The sequence below is a fragment of the Leptopilina boulardi genome, unplaced genomic scaffold (genome assembly GCF_019393585.1).
Source record: "Leptopilina boulardi isolate dan_hultmark-lab unplaced genomic scaffold, ZJU_Lbou_2.1 LbouV2_154, whole genome shotgun sequence".
Lineage (NCBI taxonomy): Eukaryota > Metazoa > Arthropoda > Insecta > Hymenoptera > Figitidae > Leptopilina > Leptopilina boulardi.
Genome location: NW_026137701.1, coordinates 527,719 through 544,110, shown reverse-complemented (window position 1 = coordinate 544,110; position 16,392 = coordinate 527,719). Strand labels below are relative to the sequence as shown.

The following is a 16,392-nucleotide window of genomic DNA, read 5'->3' as shown; positions in this document are numbered from 1 at the left end:
TATACACTAAAAACAAGGAAATATTTATAATTAATATCACACAGTTTTACCTTCTTTTTTCATTTTTTTTTAAATCTTATTTAAATAAGCTTAAGATATAAAGTATTTTTACAGTAAATTGTTATCATAATGAGATAAAAATTAAAAGAAGTGTTTTAAACTCTGAATACCTAAAAAATTAAATTCACTTCCAGCATCTTGTGTGTGAAACTATTATCAGTTATTAAATGGGACGCTTCAGCAAAAAAAAAAAAAAAAAAATATTAGCGAGACATTAGCATAATTATAAGTGATATTGTCATTTTGGTATATACAAACATAGAAGCGCAACAAACTTGCAGTAAACAAGGTTTTTTTTAAATATCGAAGTGGTTTCCGCAATGTATTTTTAAATGCTGCGAACACGATCCCGAATTCCAAAATTGCTTATCAAGGACCTCCCTGAAGTTGATTTCGACGCTCAGCGCCGAAAATTGTTTTTCGCAGAATCAAAAATTTCAAATTATTTTTTTTTAAACTTTTTAAATCCAAATAATATCTTGAAAAATACTTCTCAAGGCATTATGTGGACCCAAAATCTTCTTAAAAAATGTTTTGTTTTCAAGGCGCGCAAAATAAAAAAAAATATTTTGATATTTAAAAAAAAATTAGGTTAAAGGCACCAAAAAGGTTTATTGGTGTACGATTTAAGCTTTAATATAAGTATTTATAAAAGTCTCCAGCACGTCAGATTAATGCAAAAAAAACTGAAAACCTTCAAAAACATGGATTTTTGAGTATTTATATATACTGTCCTCAAAATCCTGAAGTGATACGCACTTTTGGAACCCGGGATCGTGTTCAGCACACAAAAACACATTGGAAACCACTCCGATATCTAAAAAAAAGTCTTATTTTGTAGACATGTGTAATTTAGGTTCATACAGCAATATTATATATTAATTATAGATTTTTTTAAATATATTGAAAAAAGTGAATGAATTGGAAGCTTTTTCCATTCATGTAAATGAATTTTAAGAACATTGAATGAAAATTAAGTTATAATAACTGAAAATTCATGCACGCGCATTCGTTAACGGCAATAACGCATGAATTTTCAGTTATTATAAATTAATTTTCATTAAATGTTCTTAAAATTCTTTTACATAAATGGAAAAAGCTTCCAATTCATTCCCTTTTTTAGCAGTGTAATAAAGCAACCCGAACTACATGATTTTTTCTGAAGTGAATTAAATATAATAGGTACATACACTTTATTTCACAATTTATCTGTAATTTTAAATAATGAAGAAATTTAAAAGACTTAAATTAAATCTTAATTTAATGAAAGAAATTAAATAAATTTAAGTCCATAAACTTAAATTAAAATAATTCATTTATAATTTATAAAAACTTACGATGTTTACAGCTGCTTTTCATTTAGTATTGCATTCAAGAGAGAGTTTACAACAAATAACTTAAATAAATATAATCGATTATATATTCGTTCAACTGTAAAAATATTATTGTTAGGTATCGTCACATTTTGATAAATTTTTGTTTAAACGCCATCGATAACAAAACTTTTTTTCAATTTATATTATCTCGTCATAGTGATGTGTTTCTCATATTTCCGTCTTTATTGTTTATAACTAATTTACGAACTGCATGCATTTTAAACAGGTTACATCCCTAAGATATTATCTAACAGACTGAGAAAACGATATTTTTGGTTCTAACATATTATATGTGACGCGTTATGAAAAAAGGGACCTTAGAAGCAAATGAATTATAGGTTATGTTTACGACAGTTTTACTCAAACTAAAATTTTATTTTTGTTTTTGTAAAAGTGAAATCAGTTTTTATTGAATATTTTGGATGTAATGAAAACCTAAATATCATTAGTTTGCATTACAAGTTAAACGTCTTTGTATAATTTCACTTTAAAATTTCAAAACGTAACCTATAATTTTTTGCTTCTAAGGTCCCTTTCTTCAGATCGTGTCACATATGTTTAAGGAGAGGTTCTCATTGCGGAGGTTTAAAAAATCCATTTTTTTTTTATTGCATTTTTTGAAAGCTATATATATGTGTAGAGTAGTAAAGTGAGTTTGCGGTCTTTAATCGCGAAAAAATATAATTGGTATTGGTATTGGTACCTAAAAATTATGTTACATAAAATATCGTTTACAAAGAAAGTCACTCAAATGCTAATTCGAAAAATAAAAAATTCGTTTAAAAAGAAATTCTGTCATATGAAATTCATGCAAATGAAAATTCTAGTTAATGATTTTTATGGGATATTCATGCCCTACATTTTTATTACATATTGAGTATTACATTTTACAAACATGTGTAATAAATAATAAATGAAAATGAAGAATACTGTTGTTAATTATATCGATTGGGATACGAACTTGCGCGCATTGTTTTTTTTGCAAGTAAACTATGTTTTTAAAAAAGGAAGAAACAAATATGTAATACATTTATAAACAGTTTATATTTATCAAGATAAAAATCAAGAAACGATTCTAATCATCAAAAAGACGATTCGAGGCATAAAGATCGATTTGATAAAAAAAACCTCGGAATGTCATGCATAATAAAAAAAGAAGAGGATACATTAACTTGATAATTTAAATTTTTGCTCTGAAATTCTCAAGCTATAATAGGGAGAAAAAAATTGCACCCGCTCTTCACTCAATGTAAGCCAGAGGAAGTACAATTTCAATATATAATTGAGCGAGAAAGAGAGAGATTACAAGAGAAGCGTTCGTGAAGAGTTTCATATTCTTGATCCCCTTTACAATCTATAAAGATACGGCGAGAATTATTATTGATCGTCTCATACAACATATGCTCTAAATTATGGTTTTTATATATACTTGCTTCTATTCCCTCAGGAACATGATTTCCATCATATATCCCCGGGAGTCAAAAAATCATCGTTTGCCCCAAGTTTAAATAGATTCATTAAAAATTTTATTCAATCATTTGAGAGGATAGATTTTTTTATTAATATTTTTTCATATTAAATACAACTAAAAACAAAGTGATATAAATATTTTTTAAAATTATTTTGTAATAAAAACATTTTTAGAATCTATATGAGTGCTTGTAGATACATATACATTAACTACACGGAGAAAAATGGGATTGTGGTGCAAACAATTTTTGGATTGTTGTCAGTAGATTTGTTGATATTACAATTCGGATTGTTGTCAATACAAATGTATGTTGTTTTAACAACAATACGAATTTTTTGTTGTCAGTTTTGTTCAGTTTGCAATTCCGTACAGTTGCAGAAGCAAACTCTCTATCGATTGCTGATGGAACAATCCGGATTTGTTCAGTTGACAGGTTTATTGTTCCATGTCACGTGGTCATCTTGAATTCTCGCAAACTGGCGTGCAGATCGTCGCGTCGTTTGCTTCTGCACATGTGCCACTTTTGCTTTTATTATTAGTTTTTTTTTAAATAACAAAGTGCTGTTAAATAATGAATCCGGTTAAAGTGAGAAATCTATTGCAAGTGTAGTGTATGGATGAAGAGACAATTTCATCGTTTATCGGTAAGTTATACTCGGTTACTATTGAACATAACGTCACCTTAAAAAATACAAAATGTATATTAAATATTATTTAACAACAAATTTGAACTCAAAATAATTTTTTTGGTTTCAAGTCAAAGAATTTGATTCAGAAGCTGCATATTCCAAAGATTTTAATGCACATGAAACTGGTGATATGACCTACGGAAATCTGCTATCAATTATTTTCAAAGGCGAAGAAAGTGAAAAAATTGTATTAGACGGATCAAAGCTTTGTTAATACAACAAATTGTATTGCCGATTTAACAATTTAGATTTGTTATTTCAACTGTTCCATAATAATTTTCTTTCTTCATTAAACAATTTTGTTTGTTCATCATACAATCCGAATAGTTTTAATAACAATCCCAATTTAACAATTTTTTTTGTTCCAAAAACAAATAGAACTGCTGCTTCTATATTGACAATCTGGAATTGTTGTGTGGACTTAATTTTTAGTAACCACAACAATTCTTTTTTCTCCGTGTATAGGAGAATAGATTGAAGTTTATATTGATTAAAAGTCTACATAACAATTCCATATTGTCAATATAGAACCAGCAGTTCTGTTTGTTTTTGGGACAAAAAAATTGTTAAAATAGGATTGTTATTAAAACTATTCAGATTGTTCGTTGAAAAAACAGAATTGTTTGATGAACAAAGAAAATTGTTATGGAACAGTTGAAATAACAAAACTAAATTGTTAAATCGGCAATACAATTTGTTGTATTAACAATGCTTTGATCCCTAATACAATTTCTTCAGTTATACTTCTCCTTCTAAAATAATCAATAGCAGATTTCCGTAGGTCATGTCACCAGTTTCATTTGCATTAAAATCTTTGGAACATGCAGCTTCTGAAACAAATTCTTTGACTTGAAACCAAAAAATTATTTTGAGTTGAAATTTGTTGTTAAATAATATTTAATATAAATTTTGTATTTTTTAAGATGAGGTTATGTACAATAGTAACCGAGTATAACTTACCGATAAACGATGAAATTGTCTCTTCATCCATTCATTGCACTTGCAATAGATTTCTCACTTTAACCGGATTCATTATTTAACAGCACTTTGTTATTTAAAAAAAAAAACTAATAATAAAAGCAAAAGTGGCACATGTGCAGAAGCAAACGACGCGACGATCTGCACGCCAGTTTGCGAGAATTCAAGATGACCACGTGACATGGAACAATAAACCTGTCAGCTGAACAAATCCGGATTGTTCCATCAGCAATCGACAGAGAGTTTGCTTCTGCAGCTGTACGGAATTGCAAACTGAACAAAACTGACAACAAAATATTTGTATTGTTGTTAAAACAACATACATTTGTATTGAAAACAATCCGAATTGTAATATTTACATTTCGAATTGTAATATCAACAAATCTACTAAAAACAATCCAAAAATTGTTTGTACCACAATCCCATTTTTCTCCGTGTTGTTCAGACTTCTTGTCCGATTCCTCCTTAAGGTCACCGTGGCAATTGAAAAGCGAAAACATTCGCACTTTTTGAGAATGAAACTACATGTATAATTTCTATCTTTCAAGTGTAAAATTTAGTCTCATTTTTTATAGGCTATCACAAAAAAGCAATTTCATTTAGTACTTATGAGAGTTTCGTGCTTAAGTGTTATTTAATTCGAATTTACCTGAGAAACTCTAAATTTCCCGTGACATTGTGTATAAATATATGAAAAAGCGAAAGTCGTCACGCAGGGCGCATACATAAGAGGTAAAAATGCAGAATCCTGCGTGCACGTTGTCCTCATCTACTTCGATATATATCTATATGGGTGATTCTACGATAAGAGTGTATATATCAATACGTCAGATTTGTGGCAAAACAAAATTTTCATAATTAATGGAAGGCTCTCATTGTGGGGGTGCAAAAAGTAGATTTTTTTATTCCATTTTTTGAAAGTGTAGAATACTATATTGTTAATTTAATTTTTGTTTGTTTATTGTTGTTATTGTATTAATATATAACAATATATATGTTACTTACTAATTTGTAAAACTTATTAATTTATAATGTAAGATTTTTTGTAGGCCCATCAAAGATATCTCTTATCGTAGAATTACCCATATTTTATATATATATATATATATATATATTATGTGTTCTTCAAGGAGTCGTTAAATATTATGCGACGGATTAAAACGTAATAAAAATCTTGCTAAAAATGTCGATCGATAAATCAAGGAGGGCGCACTATATCGTTAAACTTCAGAGGCAAATTTTCTTGCTGATGCGCATACATCGAATAAAACCATTGGCTCCCTCAAGGGATTTTATAGGGTGGTGGGAGCTCAGGGGCGTAACAACAGTGGTCTCGCATTAATCTCACACCAAAAATGCTCCTGAAACTTGCAATATATATATATTTTTTCTTTTTATTTTCAAGCACAGTACGCCTTTGTGAAAATCACCCACAGCGTCTCAACATTCCCACACGTATATAAGTGAACGCTTCCTCAGCTTTTGCTGTGCACCGCGGTTCATTTTATATATATATATATATATATATATATAAAATTCTCCTCGTTTCTTTCTTTTCCTTCACTTCCTTAAGGGCATCTACCACTTGTGACGTCACAAATTACCGATCAATATTGTAATATTTCTCAGTCTTTATGTTTTTTCATAACAATAATGACAAAAGACATATTTCAAATAAAAGTTTACAAATTATATTTTAACAAATAAATATTTTAGGTATATGAATATATAATAAAAATTATTTCATTTAATCTGGTATGAAAAGCTGATTCTAAGATCATTTACTTTTGAAATCATTGGCAACATTGATTTTTATAAAAATTAATAATTAAATCTCATTAAACTCATTTTGAGCTCCGATTTTTTCTGTAAGATTATTTATTAATTATATTTATTGATACAAATATAATTTTTTTCTATTTAACAATACTATTCAGAATTTAATATTTTAAGGTGATTCTAAATGAAACTAAATCATGGAAATAAATTTAAGAGAATTAACTCATTCTTATTCTAAAGGGCATACTGAATGATTGTAAATTTATAAAACTATAATCAGAAATTGATCGTGAATTGAAATTTTTTACATATATGTTCCTCTGTTCCTCAAAACAATTCTAAAATAAATCTTAAAAAGAAATTTGATTTGATCTTGTAATAATATTGTAGTTCCATATAGGTCTTTAGATCTAGAAAGAAATTCGTAAAATCGATTCAGAAAAACATTTTTATCATCAATCCAGAAAGAGATTCTGCAGCTAATACAAAATAAAATTTGTAACATTGATCTTTAAAGGAAATTTCGGCATTGATGATACAAGAGTTCTGAATTGTATTCAAACAAATATTGTGAAATTAATTCTGAAACTGATCTTAATATTAATTTCCAGGAGCATCATATAGAGAAATTCTAAAATTTTTATTTAAAAGGATTTTTGGTTGAATGCTGAAAAGGAAGATAGAAATTCATCTCCAAAGAAATTATATTTCTTATGAAATAAGCTTCATTAATCATTTTAAAATTGGATTCGAAATTAATAAATGTTTAAATGCAATTATAGATATTTAATTTAAGAGTGATAATTAATAATATTAATTAATATAGAAGAAGTATTAATAAATTAATATTTCTTTTAGAAAGATTCCAAGCATAATTCTCAAATTTCAGAATATAGTACAAATGCTCTTGAATATTTCGCATAGCTTTAAAATATTATGTGTGCATTTAAATTAAATCTTGAGCAGCGGAGTTCCTTCGTGTGTATGCAGATTAGAGAGTAAACTGTATTCTTAGTCAACAATACAAGATATAAACTAAGCAAGACGAAGGGAGGAGAATAGGTCTTTAATGTTACGTTATTTACTGAAGTATATATATATACATATAGTAGGGTAAAACGCAACGGTATAATGAAAATATACGGTAAAGAGCCCGTTTTCTCACACAACGGTTTCGATATCATATAGATGCACTACAAATTTACGAACATGATTATTAAATAACTGGAATTAACCCTTGTAATTTATCAAATTAGCCTTAGAGGATCAACTACTCACGTTACCATTTTATGGCGCAAGATGAGGAGTTACCAGACTAATATGGAAAATCGTGATGTCATATAACGGATTTTTGCTTTGTTTTCGTCCATTCTAAGGTTCTTTATTATGATAATAATAAACAACAAAATTTGTTCGCTTTTTAAATATAAAAAAAATTAAACATAAAAAGGTTAAGAATGAACAAATAAAATCGTAAAATTTAGCACTAATTTAAATATCATTTTAAAATATTAAGTTGTAGTTTATTTAAAATATTTTAAATAAATAAATGCCTTTGTTTGATGAATCTTATTAAATTTAAATACATAAGTTTTTAACAATTAAAACTAAAATTATTAATTAAAACTATTATCAAATATCAGCTCCATTAAGCATTAAATTTGATGCTCTGGCGTATTAAACAAGTAGATTATTAGATTATTATTAGATTATTTATTAGATTAATTTACTCGTTCAATACGCCTGAGCATCACATTTAATGCTTCTGGTTGGCTCTCGGTGTAGCCTGACTTTTAGTCCTCTAAATTTTCAATTAATATAATTTTCATTAAAAAGAATACTAAAATTTAATTGAATTTTCATTTGTCAGATTTCTCATATAATAGAAGTAAACAGTTAAATGAAAATTCTAACTTATTACATCCAGGAGACTAAAAAAATAAATTACTTTAAATAATATAATATATAGAATAATTAAAAAGTTTTCTAGAGCATTAATTGTAATTGTGTGGCATTTTTATTTTTTATTATATGGATTTTACGTTTTTACGATGCGCACAGGCGGTTGACCTCGACTCTGATTTTTCGATGTCAAGAACTGTAGCGCGCTTTATGAGATTGTATACGGGGAATTATTTCTCAAACATTAAAAGTTGTTATATATTGACTTGATACTTTGGTAAATTATTGTTCGCAAAGTAAAAAAAAATCCTTAAAATATTAGTTAGATAGTAGTAAGAAATTGTTTTTTATGAATTTTTAATTTTTTAATATAGTTTTTGAAGGACTTTTCATGTACTTTTCAATGTTAAAAAAATTCTCTTTTTTTAAATTTTCAATCCCTTTTTTCTTAAAATTAATTTCAGGTTGTGTCACTATGTTCGTAAAAAAATATTTCACTTGCCAATCGCGGATTTCCTTGACGGAGCGATGGCAGCATCGCCTCTTTTGGACCAGTCTCCCAGTGGCCCCTCTTCTATGTGGGGAGATCGGAGAACTATGCAGGGGCCATGCTTTCTCTGCAACCTCCTTCCTGTCCTTCAGTCTGAAAAATTTAAAAGAAAAAATTATTTTTAAATTAGAAAAAAATAATTTTAAAGTCACACTAAAAGGTCAGTTAAAAAATTCTATGAACCGTGGACACCCTTCGCCAATGCCCGATCTCCATCCCGGAGCAAAAAAAAAACTCACTCGCGATTTTAAAAATTTCGAGCACTTCCGAACCACGTGTTAACTATCAAAGAATCAAATTTTTTCAATTTCTACATATACGATCGCGGTTTTAAATATTACGAACACTCCCGATATTTAAAATTTTTTTTTTCAATTCACAGAAATGTAAATTAAAATAATTAAAATCCCAATACATATCACTCGATTGTGGGTTTAACAAAATATATGAGCACTCCCAAAAGCTAAAAATTTACTTGTAAAAATTAAAATTTTGTAATTATTAACCATTATTATTATTAACATTTTGTAATTAATCACAAACACGTGGTCTTTAGGCCGAACGCGACCCACCCCTGAAAAGTTGATACAGGATAAAATGAATTTAAAACAACGTGGTCTTATGAAAATTAGACGCGCTAGTATAATTTTAAATTTTGCATCAATAGCAATCACGTAAAGACAAAGATGGTAGAAACGCATCTTTATTATATTCTCACCCACTCTTTTATTTTTTCTCTACATTTTCAGTTTAAATATTATAATATTTATCTTATAGATATATATATATATACTAGGGGGCTAAGCCCCCTGCGCGCTTCGCGCGCCAACCCCCACCCCCTCCTCTCTTCCCCTCCTTGTCCCCTCCCCCCACCCCAAATTTAAAGGTTAAGATCGTTTCAAGACTCTGAATATAGCCGTAAGTCCCCCCTCCCTTTTCTTCTACCCCCCTTCTCTTGACTTGTGGCTATATTCAGAGTCGTGGAACAGCGGCGGCAGTGGCTTCGCGCCCCAACCCTCATCCCGCCTCCTCTCTTCCCCTCCTTTTCCCCTCCCTCACCCTAAATTTAAAGGTTAAGATCGTTTCAAGACTCTGAATATAGCCGCAGTTCCCCCCCCCCCCTTCTCTTGACTTGCGGCTATATTCAGAGTCTTGGAACAGCGGCGGTGGCGGCGATATCTTTTTGTAATATAGGTAGATATATATATATATATATATATATATATATATATATATGTATATAAATATAAAATTCTTTAAAAAAATACTTTTTCTATTTTGAAATGTATTATAAATATAAATAAAATACAAATATGCAAACATTTTATCCTCACCATTTAAAACATAAAGTCGAGGGGCTGTTTACTGAAAATCCAATTAAAAAATATTTAAGAATTCATTAAAGATTTATAAGGATTGCTACATTGAGAGAAATGGATAGTAAGAATTTGATAGTAAAAAGAAAGATTGTACAAGGTACTATCATTGTGTTACTGACAAGAATCTACTATCAACATTTTACTATCCAAGATGTTACCCAAAGACGTAAAATATGTTAGCTTTTGGATTGTAGTCACTACTATCAAATATTGTAAAAATTAAATGTGAGCGCATGCGCTGATTGTGGTGTATACTTCGCCTATTCAATTGCGTTCCTTGTGTTTTCACGCACGTGTTTATATATAGTGAAAAAAGTTGTGAATAAAAAAATGGACGAGTTTGTTAAAAATTTATTAATGTCGTGGAATATGGAATCTTTGATTCCATCTTTTGGAGGTAGATTTATTATTTTGATTGAATTAGCGAAGACTGAAGTGTGAACGTGTTTATAACCTCAAAACAATTTTGCGTTGTTTAGACGGTGAAATTGATGAAGAATCGTTTTACTTACTGGACAATGATACAATATCACTCATTATACCAAAACCAGAACCTCGCTTAAAATTTTTTAAAAAATTTCAAGATTACAAAAATCAAGTAAGTTTTTTTTCGTTTATATAAATGTACATGTGTTTATTGAAATTTTTTTTTGGAAAAAAAACTTTTTCATATTTTTTCTTACTTTTTTTTAACTTAAAAATTAGTAAAATAATACAAATTCAATTGACTCTGTGAAAAAAATATACCGTTTGATAAATATATTTATGTTTAAGCAAATCCTTTTTATAGACGGAGTGAAAAAATAAACATACTCTTTTTTATGTAAAAAGTTTAAAGTTTAAATTCTTATCGAAATGTCTTATTAAAATAAAATGAAATTATTTAAGTTTACAAAAAAAGCGAGGTTAGGTTCGTGTATATTTGCCACTCGAGAACGTAAAGAGATCGTATAAAATTTTTAACATCAAAGATTGTAAATTGTACAATCAAATTTCTATAATAATCTGATAGTAAATACTACAATATATATCGCTGTCTGTATATTTAGCACTAAATATGGTTGCCCTGAACATCATTATGTTACCCAGTAGCATAAATTTCTCTCCGTGTAGTCATTTTCGTAATTCTTATTTTGAAATTAAGGGAAATAGTGCTTTCATTTTATTTGATGTAATTGAGAGTTACTTGCAAGAACAATAGATTAATTGTATAATTCGCTGCCGAATTCGCTCGTATGTCTCCGTAATCATTCGTGACTCGCAACAATTCTTACTGCATGACTTAGGATTTTACTGGAATCGACGAGATTCGTTCGGATTCGCATAGTATTCGACAAATTCGAACGTACTTTTCTTGGAGCGTCACATATTCAGAATCAAGAAATTAACATTTTCTTATGTTAATTGATGAATATTCGGAAGATACCTAGTATATTCTCTACATTACAAATCGGGTATTCGAGAGTGAACGCAGCTCCTCGCATAAAGTTGAAAAGCGATTCTAAGAGTGAGAGAGACAAAGGAAATGAGTGTGTCTAATTTTCGTGTGACCACGTGATTTTAAAATCAACGCAATTTGAATTAAATAAACTTTGAATAATAACCCAGATGGAAAAGTTTCCGGTAGTGGCTACCGGTAATAACTACCGGTACTAGTAGACTAGTAGGGGAGACCGAGGAGGAAAGTAACAGAGGAGGAAAGTAACAAAGCTTATAACTTTTAAACAAATTATCGGATAGACATGGTTCAAACATATTTTTAGTCGGCACTGTTCCCCCTTCCTCCTCCATAGTGTGTCCGAGCCTGACAGGAAAGGTTAGGTCTGATTCCGGTGTGACGTGCAGAAAAAACGTCAAAAGTAAGTTTTCGTTGAAATTTTCAAAGTCTCGTATTTCTTTAATTTTATTGTTTTTCAAAATGTGCCTTTCGTTATTTTTTAGCCTTATTATCTGTCTTTAAGTTGTGCTTAAACAAACAATTTAACATTTGTGTAGTTTTAACTTTTTTGTTGACATACAAGAAAAAAGCGACCGAGGAGGAAAGTAACACGCTACTTTTCTCCTGTTGTCGATATTGTCCATGTTTTAACTAATGATTGAAGCAAATCGTATTTAATTTTACGAATAACAGAGATTTATTTAAGAAAAACCTGTGATCTAGGTAAGCATAAAATATCTTTAAGAAAAAAAATGAGCTAAATTCATAAAATGTTCGAAATATGTGCCAAATAAGTATAAAGTGTACTTAAACTTTTATGTGTTCCTAATAAAAATATTTCTAATTAATAATAGTCATTAGTCTAAAGAATTTTACATAATTTTATACTATTACTTTCCTCCTAGGAGCTTGTTACTTTCCTCCTCGGGGGTGAGGAGGAAAGTAACAGATGAAGAGCTTGCGTAAAAGTTATACTGTGAACTGTCAATTTATTATAAATGTTTAATTCAAATTTTATTTAAAAGGTGAATGTCCAAGCTTTCATTTAATATATTGGACAAATTTATCCGACAAATATTTTTAATGCTAGCATAAAAAAACTGATTTTTGTTACTTTCCTCCTCGGTCTCCCCTAGTGCCACTACCGGTAGTCATACTGCCGGGAACTTTTCCACCTGGGAATGCATCATCAAAAATTAATTACGTTACAATAACTTTTTCTACTATATAAGCTTATTTATATTATTACTATTGTCTTCACATTTTCTTTTAAAAAAATTATTTGTTTTATTAAAAAGAGAATTTTTCATTTCAATATACTATCGACATAATCTAATTTATTTTTTCAAGGTTGTCTTGATTTTCGAGTTTATTTACATTTTATATTTATTTCGTTTATGGATAGGACTGTAAAATCACATGTAATGCAAAGTTGTCAAATTTTCGAGTACTATATAAAGTAGAAAAAAATTCTGAAAGAGTTTTTTAAAGGAATTTTAAATAGGAGAATATACTCAGGGTTGGACACTTCGCTTTTCTTAAAATAAGAACACTAGCGCCGTCTATGCACGAACTGGCGAAGCTTCTCGTAGTGAAACCTAACTTCTTGTGCCATTACATTTTTGAAGGATCAAAAGTAGCGTCTGCTGTGACGTCGGTGCATTTGTAGGAACGAAAATAGTTTTTTGAGCAATGTGATTAAACATAAAAAATAAATAAAGAAAACAAGAAATCGGCAAGGTAAATATATTGTATGTATTGTGAGGTTCATAATTGAAGAAAAAATAAAGTGTAAAATTGAATCGCGAAACATGTCTGGTTATGGTTAGCACAATTCGAAAATGTTACTTTTACTTAGGGTTGGACACTTTTTTTAATTATGAATTTGACACAATTTATAAAAAAATATACAAATAAACATTGACACACACACAACATATATTCTACCAAAGATAAAAAATAATAATAATGGTAAACATGAAACTAAAAATCGTTTTCAGTACCGTTATAAATAATATTAATTGTCAATTATAAATAATAATAATGTAAAAGTGAAAAAATAAACATAAAAAACGTTTACAGTAACGTTATAAATGTTATTTTATTTTTTTACCCATAATTCGCATCAATTTTCACAAAGTGTTCAACCCTGACATCTTTCTAACAATATAACTTAATTGACTAAATTAATTTTTTTAAAAAAGATTATAAACAAAGTCCAAAACGGTGTCCAACCCCGAGTATATTCCCCTATTTTTCAATGTTAAAAAATGTTTTAAAAAAAAATTTAATCTCTCTTTTTTCAAAATTAAACAAACCCGCATTGGTCAAAATTGAAAAATAAGAGTTATTTTTGAAAAAAAATTTGGTTAAAAGAATTTGTTTTTTAATTTTTTGGCATTAAAAAGTGCATGAGAATTGCTTTAAAATACTTTTTGTAAGATTTGTTTGCCTACATGTAGTTACAAGTTCCAAACTGAGTGTTTTTAGAATATTCACAAAATTAAATAAACGAAAACACCGCTATCTCGAAAAAAGAAGCAGCTAGGATTTTGATCTCAACGGATTTTTACTTCTGATATGATGTAGAATGATCCCAAAAATCCGATTTTGGATCCATTTTAGTCAAACTTTTTTTTGGTTTAGGCATGGTGTGAAGAAACATTAAAAATTCAACCCCCACCACTTTCTACTAATATTTTCTAAATGATTTAATATTTTGGTGATTTTTTACTTTCATAAAGAGCAACAATTTACCAAAGTTACAAGCCGATTCAAGAAATTTAATTTTTTAACTTGGAACGTTCGAGAAATAATCCCCCATATATGCATATGCATATAGATACATATAATATAAGAATATGAAAAGATAAGTTGATGAGTATGTTGGCATAACTTTGTATAAACATCATAATACGTGAAGTTGAGTGAATCTATGTCCATATAGCAGTATAAAGAAAACAAAAGCTTTCCTTGAGAACTGACTTGGATCAGAGGCCTATGGTTCAAAAGATGGTTTTTCCCACACCTCTCTTGCCCATCACAATCACAACGAAGCACCTCGAGCTCGCTCTACAATCGCAACATCATTAAAATCATTATTCAGCAGATTTTGTTCCTTTTTCTTCAATTAAATCTGCATAAAACGAGCATTGTCGCTTATGCGATAAATTAATACTGCTATCTAACATTTATCTTTTGTCTTCTCTAATATATTTATATTAATTGTATAACAGGGAATTATTTTTTTTCTAACGACAAAATTGTTTCATATTTATATTACTCAATATATTTTGTCACATTTATTTTTAATATATTTTTTTTTATTAGTGTTCAATTAGGAAATTCTATTTTATTTTGACTTTTATTTCAATTTTTAATGTTTTTTTTTTATTTTCTTTTTTTCCTTTCTTCTTCATTTTTATTGCGGTCTATTTTCTGCACTACTTTCTTTCAGTCAGAAAAAAAGTATACACCGTTACAGTAGCGAATTCATCTCATGTTCTTCTTTACTTTCTTCTTTATTCTCTTATTAAAATTGTTAATTTCTTCTTTTTCTTTTATAAATTTTCCATTTATTTTATTGTTCATCTTCATAGGTATGTTTTTTAATATATATTTTCTCTCCTTAATAATTTTCTTTTTTCTACATTCTTATTTACCGTGGATGTACCAGTTACTGTCCATGTCCCAGTTTCCGTCCATTTTACAAATATCTCGTATAGTAATTTAAATTATTTTTTAACAATAATATATTCCTTTTGGCACACAATCGACTTATTAGTTTAAGTAAACAAATAAAAGAAAATAATTTTTTTATAAATGTTATTTTGAAAATTAAACTGGACGGAAACTAGGTCTTAGGTGGACAGTAACTGGGACATCCACGGTATTTTCTTTTTTTTTTAATAAGCTTTTTCTGGGTCAGAATTTCTTGAAAGGATCATTTCAATTAACAAATTTAATTTTTCATTATTAAATGATTTTTTACTACCACTGTAATTTAAAATAAGTTTCTAAAAATATTAACATTTTATAGATAAAAAAATTAAAGAAACAATTTTGAAAAAGAATTATTTTTAAATAATTTAAATTTTAATTGTTTATTATTTATTTATTTAAGTACACGGGTTTTAAAAGAACCCTTGAAGTATAAAAATATAAAAGATATAATGAAAAAATTAAAAAATTAACGCACCAAAGCACTCTCTTACAACAAATTGTCATTCTTTTGTGCGGTGAATAGTAAAATTTTTAAATTTGTTTTGAAGGAAATCAAAGAGATTCCAAAAAAATCTATACATTCACTATATGAATTGGCTTCTTTCATAATTCTATCAAAAATAGAATGTATAGGGGAGACCGAGGAGGAAAGTAACAAAAATCAGTTTTTTTATGCTAGCATTAAAAATATTTGTCGGATAAATTTGTCCAATATATTAAATGAAAGCTTGGACATTCACCTTTTAAATAAAATTTGAATTAAACATTTATAATAAATTGACAGTTCACAGTATAACTTTTACGCAAGCTCTTCATCTGTTACTTTCCTCCTCACCCCCGAGGAGGAAAGTAACAAGCTCCTAGGAGGAAAGTAATAGTATAAAATTATGTAAAATTCTTTAGACTAATGACTATTATTAATTAGAAATATTTTTATTAGGAACACATAAAAGTTTAAGTACACTTTATACTTATTTGGCACATATTTCGAACATTTTATGAATTTAGCTCATTTTTTTTCTTAAAGATATTTTATGCTTACCTAGA

The 16,392-nt window shown here is 28.5% G+C and overlaps 1 long non-coding RNA gene across 1 annotated transcript in view; it reads right to left on the bottom strand.

Moving 5' to 3' along the window:
* Positions 1-7,915: 7,915 nt before the first annotated feature.
* LOC127276821 (uncharacterized) overlaps positions 7,916-16,392 on the bottom strand; it is a 60,564-nt gene continuing 52,087 nt past the window's right edge. Inside the window, exon 4 of the long non-coding RNA XR_007842263.1 lies at positions 7,916-8,898. This is a non-coding gene — a long non-coding RNA (uncharacterized LOC127276821). The remainder of the gene's footprint in view (positions 8,899-16,392) is intronic.